The following is a 12,969-nucleotide window of genomic DNA, read 5'->3' on the forward strand; positions in this document are numbered from 1 at the left end:
TTCGTATGGTGCCATCTGTATACTCGACTGAAAACTGTTATTGTAGGCAAATTCAACCAAAGGTAGATATTTCTCCCAATTGCCTTCAAATTCTAAAACACAGCATCTATGCATATCTTTGAGTACCTGGATTAGTCTTTCTAACTGACCATCTGTTTGTGGATGAAATGCGATACTAAAGTTCAATTTTGTACCCAAATCTTCTTGTAACTTTTTCCAGAATCTTAAGGTAAACCTCGGATCTCTATCTGATATTATAGACATAGGTACCCCGTACAACCTCACAATTTCAGCAATATATAATTCAGCTAATTTATCAAGTGAGTAATCGGTACGTACCGGTATAAAGTGAGCCAACTTTGTTAACCTATCAACCACTACCCAGACAGCATCCTTCTTTTTAGGAGTCAAAGGAAAACCGGTTACAAAATCCATGGTAATCCTATCCCATTTCCACTCAGGTACCATCACCGATTGGAGTAATCCTGAAGGCACTTGATGCTCAGTTTTTACTTGTTGACAGATCAAACACTTGGTTACAAATTCAGAAATGTCCCATTTCATGCCTGGCCACCAATATAACTTATTTAAATCATTATACATTTTTGTGCTACCAGGGTGAACTGACAAACAGCCACTGTGCACCTCATGTAATATTTTCTGAATCAATTCATCATTTTTCGGTACACATATCCTGTCTCGAACCATCAAACAGTCATCTGGTCCAACTCGAAAATCTGAGTCGTAACTCAATTCGCACTGAGTTCTCTTGGTTCGCAACTCACTATCGTTCTTTTGAGCATCACAAATTAGCTGGAGAAATAATGGTTTAGCCCTCATCTCTGCCAAGATTGACCCATCATTAGACAAAATAATGGTTTAGCCCTCATCTCTGCCAAGATTGACCCATCATTAGACAATGCTAACCTTGCATTCATGGCTCTCAAAGTAAAAAGAGATTTCCTGCTCAAGGCGTCAGCAACTACATTCGCTTTCCCTTGATGATAATCAATCACAAACTCATAATCTTTCAATAATTCAAGTCATCTACGCTGTTGTAGATTCAAATCCTTTTGATTCATCAAATACTTCAAACTATTGTGATTAGTAAAAATTCGGCATTTTTCACCATACAAATAATGACGCCAGATCTTCAAGGTAAAGACAATAGCGGCCAATTCCAAATCATGTGTAGGATAGTTCTTCTCATTCGATTTTAACTGTCTCAAGGCATAAGCTACCACTTTACCCTCTTGCATCAGCACACATCCAAGGCTTGTCAATGATGCATCACTATAAATTACGAACTCCTTCCCTGGCTCGGGCTGTACTAAAATCGGTGCTTCAGTCAATCGTGCTTTCAACTTTTCAAAACTCTGTTGACATTTATCAGTCCATTCAAACTCAACATTCTTTTGCAGTAACTTAGTTATAGGAGAGGCAATCATTAAAAATCCCACGATAAAATGTCTATAATACCCGGCCAAGCCTAAAAAGCTTCTAACCTCGGATACATTCTTAGGCGGTTTCCAATCAAATATCGCAGATATTTTACTCGGATCTACCCGAATACCATCACCTGAGACTATATGTCCCAAAAATCGAACTTCACGAAACCAAAAATCACTTTTGCTAAACTTAGGAAACAGTTTCTTTTCTCTCAAGATCTGCAATATGGTTCTCAAGTGTTCGGCATGCTCAAGCTCATCCCGATAATAGATTAGGATTTCATTTATGAACACTACCACAAACTTATCCAAATATGGTTGAAAGATTCAGTTCATCAAGTCCATGAATATAGCTGGAGCATTAGTTAAGCCGAAAGGCATCACAAGGAACTCATAATGTCCATACCTTGTCCTAAAGGTGGTTTTCGGCACATCTGACTCCTTAACTCTCAACTAGTAGTAACCGGACCTCAAATCGATCTTTGAAAACACTGATAGTAATCAATGCAAAGCCTTATTAAGCTGACGGTAATCAATGCAAAGCCTCATTGAGCCATCTTTCTTCTTTACGGACAATACAGGAGCACCCCAGGGAGAGAAACTCGTTCTCACAAGTCCCTTGTCTGTTAACTCTTGCAACTGAGCCTTCAATTCTTTTAATTCAATCGGAGCCATTCTATATGGAGCAATCGAGATCGGTGCAGTCCCCGGCAACAAATCAATGGCAAACTCTATCTCTCTGTTCGGAGGCAACCTAGGCAATTCCTCTGGAAATACATCTGGAAATTCACAGACTATCGGCACTGGTTCAAGCTTCAATTTAGACATCTTAGTATTCATTACATAGGCAAGATAAGCTTCACACCCTTTCCTCATGTATTTCTATGCAGACATGTGCAAAATCACCATAGGCAATTTATTTGATTCATCTGTTTCAACCCACCGAATTTCACCATTTTCACATTTCAACTCTAGTGTTTTCTATTTAAAATTTACCTTGGCATCATACAATGTCAACCAGTCCATTCCCAAGAGAACATCAAACTCATCAAATGGTAACAGCATCAGATTAGCCGGAAAACAGTGACCTTGAATCATTAATGGGCAGTTCTTGCAAACCTTATCAACTAGCACATATTGGCCTAAGGGGTTCAACACTTTAATTGCAAACTTAGTAAACTCAACAAGCAACTTCTTATTAGATACTAAATTCACACAAATATAGGAATGAGTAGACCCGGGATCAATCAATGCAATAACAATAATATCATCGAGAGAAAATGTACCAGTAATCACATCGGGAGATGATGCATCCTCTCGGGCACGTATGGTATAAGCTCTAGCAGGCGCTCTAGCTTCTGATCTCGCCGTTGAATCTTTCATCATAATTTTACTACTAGCTCCACTTCCAGTATTTCCCAGTGGTCTACCTCTGCTGGCGGTAGTACTTTGTCTAGCACTCTGAAATTTTTCTTCTTTAACTTTTTTCGGACAGTCTTTGATAAAATGCTTGTGAGAACCACACCTGAAACAAGCTCGCTCGTTTCCCCAACACTCACCAAAATGTTGCCTGCCATATTGTTGACATTCAGGTTTTTTAGACCGCACATTACCCATACATGCCGCTGGAGTAGCGTGAGCTTTAGACCCCGAATATGCCTTACCACGATCTTTGTGTGAATCCCCAACTGAAACTGTCATTCGAGGGTTTGTCTCTTTGGACCTCTTTGATTGGGATTGAAATAACTTGCTTATCGGCCTCTTTCTAGCATCTCGGGCCTCAATAGTAGCTTTTCTTCTTTCTTTTTTCTATTCTTCGGCTTTAAGAGCTCGGTCAACCAATACTACAAATTCTTTCAGCTCCAGAATTCCCACAAGCACTTTAATGTCCTCATTAAGCCCATCCTCAAATCTTTTGCACATAATAGCCTCGGTGGACACACATTCCTAGGCATACTTGCTAAGTCTAACAAATTCTCATTCATACTCTGCCACAGACATCTTGCCCTACTTCAATTCAAGGAACTCCTTTCATTTTTTATCAATAAATTGCTGACTTATGTATTTCTTTCTGAATTCTTCCTAGAAGAAATCCCAAGTAACCCTTTCTTTTGGCACCATTGATACCAAAGTCTTCCACCAATGGTAGGCCGAATCTCTCAAAAGTGATACAGCACACTTTAAGCACTCCTCGGGTGTACATGAGAGCTCATCAAATACATGAATAGAATTTTCAAGCTAGAACTCCGCTTTCTCGGGATCATCGATCTTTGCTCTAAACTCTTCTGCCCCTTGTTTTCGAATCTTGTCGACCAGAGGCTTGTTCATTCTTACCAAATCTATGCCTTGAGCAGCTACCAGAACCGTCTGAGGTATGGGAGGGGGTGGAGGAGGTTGAGCATTTGGGTTTGCTCGAATAAACTCTGTATACCAATTGTTCATCATTTAGAGAAAGCCATCCCGAGCCTCATCTCCCTGTCTCAATGTCTCAGGTCTACTTTCTACAGGCGCGGTCCCTTGTGCGGGAGCTGGTGCATTAATAGCAGCATCATTAGCCGCAGTTCTGTCGAGTTCCATTACTATATTAAAACAAAAAATAGTTTAGAATGATCAGGAGTCACCACACTATCACAGTATATTTATGGCATGTATAGCTAGACTTTTACACACACTCTATTAGTCAGAGAATCGACTAAACCATAGCTCTGATACCACTAAATGTAACACCCCTTTCCCGTGTTCAACACCGAAAGAGGGTATGAGGTATTACCAGAACATAACACATACCATTAAATAAAACCGAGACAGAAATATGTCATCCGATTAGATCATGAATCATTATAACATATGCCTTTAACAATATTAGCCAATTTCAATGGCTTTATACAAAATAATTGGTCAAATACTGTAACAAATACTTAAACCTAGGAAATTATGATACGTAAAAAAATAACTAAGCCTGCTATTCATGCCATAATTCAAAATGTTTAGTTCAAATACCAAAAGTATTGATAGTGTGGGCAGATCTTCAATGATTTCTAACTCCTGCGCTAGCTGGATGACACTATAAGACAAAAGAGAGAAAAGAAAGTAAGCTTATAGCTTAGTAAGTAAGTATATAAATAATAAATAAGGAATCTAATATGTTTACAAAACAACTCAATTATATCTATTTTTAATTTCACTATTTACTCCAATTTGATCAAGCTGTCCCTCCTGCGTCATGTTCACTGAATAAATCATAACTCGAGTTACGAAACTCAAAATTCAAATCCGTAAAATTTTCATGAAACTAGACTCATATGACTTCTTACTAAATTTTTTTCTAGAATTTTTGGTCCAGCCAATTAGTACAGTTTATTAGTTAAAATTTCCCCTATTATACAGCTCTACTGATCTGACCTCTGTTCACTTCGAATAGATTTTATCCCTGTAAAAAAGTAAAATATCCATGAAAGTTGTTTCATTTAAAACTGGACTCAATAAGGAATATAGGAATTTAAACTATATTTATGAATTATATTTTTACAATTTTTAAAGATTTTTCATAGTCAGAACAGGGGATCACGTAGTCATTCTGAACAAGTCTCACAAAAATATAAATATCTCAAAATATAGGATTCCTTTACTTGCTCTGTTTCTTTTACATGAAAATAGACTCATTAAGATTTAATTTCATATGTCATTCAGCCTCTAATTCAATTCTTACTATTTTTGGTGATTTTTCAAATTCACATCACTGCGACTGTCCAAACAGTGTTATTATCAATTTTGATCTTTCACACTTTAGTTGCATTCATTGCTTATCCTTAACAATTTTTCTAACTTCCAATCACATATCGAGCTTATTACTCATGCGTTACACATGTATATTCTTACACTTATCATTACAAGGTCATAAATAATTTCATTTAGTCGATTTTCCCGTTCAACACTTCGGATCGAGTCCCTGATGCTTGGTGGTTTCTGCACGTAGTTCCACCCATCACATAGTTCGACTCTCTTGCACACATGGTGAACATGAACACTTAGTACCACCCATGTGATCTAGCCACTTTTTCTCGTAGCTCTCTTGTCAACATGGTGTCCTTCACCTAGAACTACACATGCGACCAAGCTACATTTATCACGAAGCTCTCCTGTCTACATGGTATACATCCCGTATCACACATGTGACCTGGCTACCACATAATATCTCATAGCTCTCGATTCCGAAGGTTCAACGAGGAAGTATTTCGCTTTTTAATACTTATTTCCATTCTTCCAATAGTCGACTATGATTCAAAATCAGCTACAATATATAAAACATGCTAAAATATAAAAATGTAAATAAGGATAATGTATTATTTACATACAAACTTACCTCAGTGCAAAATATAGAAATTTTGCAATTTAGTCCAAAATCTTTTCCTTCCCCCGTTCGAGGTCGATTCCACGCCTTTCTTGATCTATAACAACACATTTAGCTCATTTAACACTCATACTATCTATTTCAATCCAAAAATCATATTATGGAAAAATTACGTTTTTGCCCCCTAGCTATTACAAAATTATGATTTTGTCCCTAGGCTCGAAAATTTAATTTCAGCCCTTATTCTTATGTTTTATGACATGCTGAACATTTTTCTCTTCTACGGCAACATCAAATTCTCACTCTAACATGTACTTATGAATATCATGTATTTTTACCGATTATGCCGTTTTGCTCGTTTTCGCGAAAAATCGCTTAGAAAAGATCGTTCTCCTAACTTCAAACATTCATATTCTACCATCAAAAATCAAAATACATGCATATCATTCATGGGTAAATTTTTAAACATAAACCCTAACTCGAAATAATGGTACAAATAGGTAGACCGAGCTACGAGGATTTCAAAAATGTAAAGAACATTAAAAACGGGGCTTGAATGCACTTACTATTGAGCTTGAAAGCTTGAAAAAAACCCCTAGATATGGTGAACATACAACTTTCGGCCAAGGAAGAAGATGGATGGACAAAATTTTGGCTTATTTTTCCCATTTTATTTCTTTTAATTACCAAATGACAAAAATACCCTTAAGGCCTTCCTTTAAAATTTTGTCCTATTCATGCCCATTTTTGTCCATATAAAGCATAATGGTCTAATTCCCATTTAAGGACCTCTACTTAAAACCCCCATTTCAATCAAGTACTTTATGAACTAGAACACACATTTTTCACCTATTTCAATTTAGTCCTAAACATCAAATTAAACACCCAATCAAAAAATTTTCAACCTCGGATCCGTGGTTTCGAAACCACTATTCTGTTTTGGCCCTAAATCGGGCTGTTACAACTCTCCCCCCTTTAGGGATTTTCGGCCCTGATAATCTTGCCGGTAAAGAGGTTTGGGTATTGTTTTCTCATGGCTTCCTCCGGTTCCCACGTAGCTTCTTCTACTCCATGTCTTTGCCATAACACTTTCACTAAGGCTATGCTTTCTTTTCTCAACTGTTTCACTTTTAGAGCCAAAATCTTAATCGGTTCCTGTAATATCCTGATTTTGGGCCTAGTCGGAATAGTGGTTTCGTGACCACAAAATCTGAGATAGAAATAATTATTTTATGATTATTTTAAGGTCTATGATATGATTGCATGATTATGTGAAAATTTCGTGATGAAATTCTATGCCTAAAGTGCTTAAATTGAAAGTAGGGACTAAATCGAATAAGTTGAAAACTTGCATTCTAGAAGTTTTTAGTATGAAATTGTTTTGGAATATTAATGAGGAGGTCTTAAATAGAAATTTGACCAATTTTAAGTTCATGGACAAAATTAGGACATGGAAGGAATTTTTGGAAAGTTTAGTAGTAAGGGTATTTTGGTATTTAGTTATTAAAATGAATTAAAAATAAAATTAAAAGCCAATTTTTGTCCATCTTCTTCATTAGGCCGAAATTTCAAGGGTTCTCCATAGCTAGGGTTTGTTTCAAGCTTCCAAGCTCCATAGTAAGTGATTCCAAGCCCCGTTTTTAATGATTTTTACGTTTTTGGAGTCCCGGTAGCTCGATTTAGCTTATGCTAGCAATAATTTAACCTAGGGTTTATATTTGGAAAAATACCCATAGGTTAAATTTGTGTATTTTGGTGTTTTATGATAGAATATAAGGTTTTAAATTATGTTAGACAACTTGTGCTACTCGGTTTTAAGTGAAAACGAGCAAAAGGGCTTAATCGGTAAAAATACCTAATAGTCATAAGTACATGTTAGAGTGAGAATTTGATGTTGCCATAGAAGGGAAAAATGATCAGCATGTCATAAAACATAAGAAAATAGGCTGAAGTTTAATTTACGAGCTTTGGGGCAAAAGTGTAAATATGCAAAAGTTTAGGGGCAAAATTGTAATTTTTCCAAAATATGATTTTGGGTCAATTTGAATAATGTGAGTCCTAATTAGACTATATTTTAAATGATAGAGCAAGGAAAACTGAAATTTGGGCTAAAATGGGGAAAATACCAAGTTGTGGACGAAATGGTAAAAGTAGCCATTTTCGCATACGAGGTAAGTTCATGTGTAAATAATGTAGCATAAATGTTATTTTTAAGTTATTAATGTTAATTATATGATATGCTGATTTTTAATCGTGAAATATTATGCTTTGTGGTTAATATTGAGTAATATGCAAATTATGTTTACTACTTGATAAATAAGAATTGCTACCGAGTATCGATTCCGATATTCCATGGAAGACGGCAAATGTGAGATCGAGGGAAAAAGCCCGTTTGAACCTTAGGAATAGATTAGGATACAAGTGACATGTCACTAGGATGGTTGAGCATCCGAACTCGTTGAGTTGAGTCCGAGTTCACTTATGGATGCAAATGTCCGAACTCGTTGAGTTGAGTCCGAGTTCGTGAGATGTAACTAGGCATCCGAGCTCGTTGAGTTGAGTCCCAGTTCATTTATGGATGCGAGCGCCCGAGCTCGTTGAGTTGAGTCCGAGTTCACTTATGGGCGGGTTACATGGTAGCTTGGATACATATGTGGCACTTATGTGCAAACATTTCTATGTATCCGAATTATATTCCGATGTGTTCAACGGGTAAAGTTCTACTGAAATGAAGGAATACTCAAGATGAAAGGGACGTATTGGTAAGTGTTGTGAAATGGGTACTTTAAACAGGTATGTACTTAACCCTCGGGTTGAAAAAATCGATATAACAACAATATGGTAAGATGATAAATGAAAATGTGATATGAATGTCTTGGTGATGATTATGCAAATGATGTTTTATGTTTGCTCATATGGTTATGTTACTTGCTATTTGCATGTGAACTTACTAAGCATTTATGCTTACTCCCTCCTTTTCATTCCTTGTAGTGTTGACAAGCCAGCTCGGAAATCGGGAACGGTCAGAGGCTCGCTCACACTATCCGTATACCATCTCGGCATAATGGCTTGTATATTTTGAGTATGGCATGTATAGCATTATAATCATTTTGTATATATGGTCTTATGATATGGTTATTGAGTGGTATGGAAATGCTTGGTAATGATTAGCCATTGGAATGGCTAATCATGATCATATTTGGTGTTATGTATGTCAAATTGCTAGCTAATCCATGGAAACCATGAAATAGGTAAAATTTACCATAAAATAGATTCAGACAGCAGCAGTGACGTGAGTTTGAAAAATCATTAAAAATAGTAGAGATACAATTAAATAATGAATAAGTTATGGAATCGAATCTTGATGAGTCTATTTTCATATGGAAGAAGAAAAACAGGTATATGAGCTATATTTTATGAGATGTTTAAATTTTTGTGAAACAGGGACAGAGCGATTTCTGGATCCCCTGTTCTGACTTTTGAAATTCACCATAAATTTTAAAAATATAATTAGAAGTCATGATTTATATGTACAGATTCCTTATTGAGTCTAGTTTTATTAGATACAAACGGCATAGTCATTGAAGCTTTGTACAGGGAGATATCTAATTCGTAATACACAGAGGTCAGAGTAGTCGAACCCTGAAACAGGGGAGACTTTAACTAATAAACTGTACTAATTGGCCCAACCAAAAATTCTAGAAACAAATTAGTAGATATATATATGAGTCTAGTTTCAGGAAAAATTTACAGAATTGGATTTCGAGTTTTGTAACTCGATATATGATTTTTAAAGCGACTGTGATGCAGTTAGCCAGCTTGTTTGGAAATTTCAAAATGAATTGTATGAGCTGTTTAATTAATGAATTAAGTCCGTTAACACCTCGTGTTCGACTCCGGCAATGGTCTCGGGTACGGGGCGTTACAGTTCCTCATCATAGGTCAAGTCTGATCAAATCTCAATTTCTGTTGGAGGAATCACATGTGAAGGATCAGAACGATAACGTCGCAACATTGATACATGAAATACGTTATAAATTCTTTCTAACTCTGCCGGTAAAGCCAACCGATATGCCACTGGTCCAATCCTTTCAATAATCTCGTACGGCCCAATAAAACGCAGACTCAACTTGCCTTTTCGGCCAAATCTCAGAATCTTCTTCCATGGTGACACCTTCAAGAACACTTTATCACCCACCTGAAATTCAATCTCTTTTCTTTTTTCGGCCAAATCTCAGAATCTTCTTCCATGGTGACACCTTCAAGAACACTTTATCACCCACCTGAAATTCAATCCATTTTCTTTTTAAGTCTACATATGACTTTTGCCGATCTAAAGTAGCTTTCAAGCAATCACGAATTACTTTTACTTTCTCTTCGGTTTCTTTAACTAAATCAACTCTGTGGATCTGTTTCTCACTAAGTTCGGTCCAATATAAAGGACTCCAACACTTGCGACCATACAAGACTTCGTATGGTGCCATCTGTATACTCGACTGAAAACTGTTATTGTAGGTAAATTCAACCAAAGGTAGATATTTCTCCCAATTGCCTTCAAATTCTAAAACACAGCATCTAATCATATCTTCGAGTACCTGGATTAGTCTTTCTGACTGACCATCTGTTTGTGGATGAAACGCGGTACTAAAGTTCAATTTTGTACCCAAAGCTTCTTGTATCTTTTTCCAGAATCTCGAGGTAAACCTCGGATCACTATCTGATATTATAGACATAGGTACCCCGTGCAACCTCACAATTTCAGCAATATATAATTCAGCTAATTTATCAAGTGAGTAATCAGTATGTACCGGTATAAAGTGAGCCGACTTTGTTAACCTATCAACCACTACCCAGACAACATCCTTCTTTTTAGGAGTCAAAGGCAAATCGGTTACAAAATCCATGGTAATCCTATCCCATTTCCACTCAGGTACCAGCACCGGTTGGAGTAATCCTGAAGGAACTTGATGCTCAGCTTTTACTTGTTGACAGATCAAACACTTGGTTACAAATTCAGAAATGTCCTTTTTCATGTCTGGTCACCAATATAACTTCTTTAAATCATTATACATTTTTGTGCTACCAGGGTGAACTGACAAACAGTCACCGTGCGCCTGATGTAATATTTTCTGAATCAATTCATCGTTTTTCGGTACACATATCCTGTATCGAAACATCAAATAGTCATCTGGTCCAACTCGAAAATCTGAGTCGTAACTCGATTCGCACTGAGTTCTCTTGGTTCGCAACTCACTATCATTCTTTTGAGCATCACAAATTAGTTGGAGAAATAACAGTTTAGCCCTCATCTCTGCCAAGATTGACCCATCATTAGACAATGCTCACCTCGCATTCATGGCTTTCAAAGTAAAAAGAGATTTCCTGCTCAAGGCGTCAGCAACTACATTCGCTTTCCCCTGATGATAATCAATCACTAACTCATAATCTTTCAATAATTCAAGCCATCTCCGCTGTCACAGATTCAAATCCTTTTGATTCATCAAATACTTCAAATTGTTGTGATCAGTAAAAATTCGGCATTTTTCACCGTACAAATAATGGCGCCAAATCTTCAAGGTAAAGACAATAGCGGCCAATTCCAAATCATGTGTAGGATAGTTCTTCTCATGCGGTTTTAACTGTCTCGAGGCATAAGCTACCACTTTACCCTCTTGCATCAGCATACATCCAAGGCTTGTCAATGATGCATCACTATAAATTACGAACTCCTTCCCTGGCTCGGGCTGTACTAAAATCGGTGCTTCAGTCAATCGTGCTTTCAGCTTTTCAAAACTCTACTGACATTTATCAATCCATTCAAACTTAACATTCTTTTGCAGCAACTTAGTTATAGGAGAGGCAATCATCAAAAATCCCTCGACCAAAATGTCTATAATACCCGGCCAAGCCTAAAAAGCTTCTAACCTCGGATACATTCTTGGGCGGTTTCCAATCAACGATCGCAGAAATTTTGCTCGGATCCACCTGAATACCATCACCTGAGACTATATGTCCCAAAAATCTGACTTCACGAAGCCAAAACTCACTTTCGCTAAACTTAGCAAACAGTTTCTTTTCTCTCAAGATTTGCAATATGGTTCTCAAGTGTTCGGCGTGCTCAGGCTCATCCCGAGAATAGATTAGGATGTCATCTATGAGCACTACCACAAACTTATCCAAATATGGTTGAAAGATTCAGTTCATCAAGTCCTTGAATATAGCTGGAGCATTAGTTAAGCCGAAAGGCATCATAAGGAACTCATAATGTCCATACCTTGTCCTAAAGGTGGTTTTCGGCACATCTAACTCCTTAACTCTCAACTAGTAGTAATCGGACCTCAAATCGATCTTTGAAAACACTGTTGTCCCCTTCAAATGATCGAATAAATCATTAATTCTCGGTAACGGGTACTTGTTCTTTATAGTCACCTTATTGAGCTGACGGTAATCAATGCAAAGCCTCATTGAGCCATCTTTCTTCTTTACGAACAATACAGGAGCACCCCAGGGAAAAAAACTCGGTCTCACAAATCCCTTGTCTGTTAACTCTTGCAACTAAGCCTTTAATTCTTTTAATTCAATCGGAGCCATTCTATATGGAGCAATCGAGATCGATGCAGTCCCCGGTAACAAATCAATGGCAAACTCTATCTCTCTGTTCGGAGGCAACCCAGGCAATTCCTCTGGAAGTACATCTGGAAATTCACAGACTATCGGCACTGGTTCAAGCTTCAATTCAGACATCTCAGTATTCATTACATAGGCAAGATAAGCTTCACACCCTTTCCTTATGTATTTCTGTGCAGACATGTACAAAATCACCATAGGCAATTTATTTGATTTATCTGTTTAAACCCACAGAATTTTACCATTTTCACATTTCAACTCTAGTGCTTTCTATTTAAAATTTACCTTGGCATCATACAACCAGTCCATTCCCAAGATAACGTCAAACTCATCAAATGGTAACAGCATCAGATTAGCCAGAAAACAGTGAACTTGAATCATTAATGGGCAGTTCTTGCAAACCTTATCAACTAGCACATATTAGCCTAAGGGGTTCGACAATTTAATCGCAAACTCAGTAAACTCAACAGGCAACTTCTTATTAGATACTAAATTCACACAAATATAGGAATGAGTAGACCCGGGATCAATCAATGCAATAAC

Source organism: Gossypium hirsutum, chromosome A03 (assembly GCF_007990345.1).
Source record: "Gossypium hirsutum isolate 1008001.06 chromosome A03, Gossypium_hirsutum_v2.1, whole genome shotgun sequence".
In the NCBI taxonomy this organism is placed as follows: Eukaryota; Viridiplantae; Streptophyta; class Magnoliopsida; order Malvales; family Malvaceae; genus Gossypium; species Gossypium hirsutum.